Below are 1,603 nucleotides of genomic sequence, written 5' to 3'. Positions count from 1 at the left end.
TTTCTGTAGAGCTTGGAGTGCAGGTAGAAAGCGTGAGTCCCAAATCTCTCCTGTTTGCTTTTCCTCCCCCCTTCCCACCCACCAGACCGTGGAGGAACACACCCAGCAGACCATGGAGGAACACAGCCACAAGACCTTGCTACAGCCAAATCACATCTGTTACACTCTGGCTGGGGAAACACAGGAGTAACAGCCTTGCCATTGGCTTTGCGACTATGCTCAGCAGGTGGCTTGGGGCTGCTCAGGTAAGCACAGCAGCCATGACAGCAGTGTGTATCGACTCCTGGGATGCTGCAGCTGGCGCCTGAACCAGCTCTGTTAACACCTGGTGACCTGTGAGGTTTTGTAAGGGCTCTGCCTGATGTTCAGAGAGCACGGAGTGACGTGGTGCTCCAGCATTGCTGCCTCCTCTGCTCCGCTCCCATGGGAGAGGCAGGAGGGAATGTGTGCCATCCTCTCTGCCACCCAGGCCACAGCCTAGGATTGCTGTGGGCATGGCTGTGGCACTGCTGCGTGCCTTTGCCTTCAGCCTCTCCTGCGAGGATGTCACTCACTAGGGAGCTAGTGACAGCGGTAGCTTAAATTGGGGCATCAAAATTCATAAGTGTTTGGCTGCCAGAGCCCTAAATTGTTCCTGCTGTATCTCTATCCTCAAACTCTAAGGTCAGCAGAGATTGCTGACACCCATTTACATCTTTGGAGCAGAATAGTCCTCTGGATGCTGGTCAGTGAGGGTCTTTCCTGGCACACAGGTCCTGTGCTTTTGCCAGAACTCCCTCCTGGCCTTCTGCCCATGTCTGTAAACCGCACACTCAAAGGAAATGTTAACCAGCTCCCCAAAATGTTCACTGCAGCAGAAAGAAACTGACTGAACACAGATTACCCCAAATGACAAAGCTGCTCTCTGCATAGCTGTAAAGAGAGACCTACAGTCAGTCTGCAGCAGTGACATTTTAAACAGCTCTTTGAAATGCATGCGACAAAATCCTCCCAGAGGAAAGGCAGAGGAACAGCCTTAAAGGGATTCCCTACCCAGATCACGTCACCCCAGAGGAGGCATGAACGTTAAGAGAAAATGACAGCAATGTCTTGTGGTAAGAGTCAGCAACTGTGCCAGGAATATGTAGGCAAGTAGGTTTGCAGTTTAGGAAGAAAATCATAACTTCCACAGCAGCCTAACCTGCAACCTATTCTCTTGGTAGGGCGTATACCTAATTTCCAGAGCAGGGACAGGTATTGCCAAGTGCTCCAGCACTTTTCGCCTCTGATGTTACATTCTGAGCAGTTAATTGCATTCCCCTGCATCACTCACAGCTGCCTGTAGAAATTCTTCCTCATGTTTCAAACATGTCCTGGCACACCCAACTCCAGAATATCACTACAATTCACCAGAACTTTGCGTCTTTCACAGAACCCCACCCCTGCAAAGATTTAGTGACTTTCAGTTTATGTCTGGTCAATAATCCCACCCATGTCTAACAATTGCTGTAGAATTACATGAGCCTCACAAACTTTGCAGGAACAGAGCTTCTGATAAGATGTAAATGGCACCTCCTGTTGCGGTTACTGGTAAATACTTTCATCAGTTTATGAAGTTTCCTTT

This window comes from Opisthocomus hoazin, chromosome 15, assembly GCF_030867145.1.
Source record: "Opisthocomus hoazin isolate bOpiHoa1 chromosome 15, bOpiHoa1.hap1, whole genome shotgun sequence".
In the NCBI taxonomy this organism is placed as follows: Eukaryota; Metazoa; Chordata; class Aves; order Opisthocomiformes; family Opisthocomidae; genus Opisthocomus; species Opisthocomus hoazin.
This window is presented reverse-complemented; position numbering follows the sequence as displayed.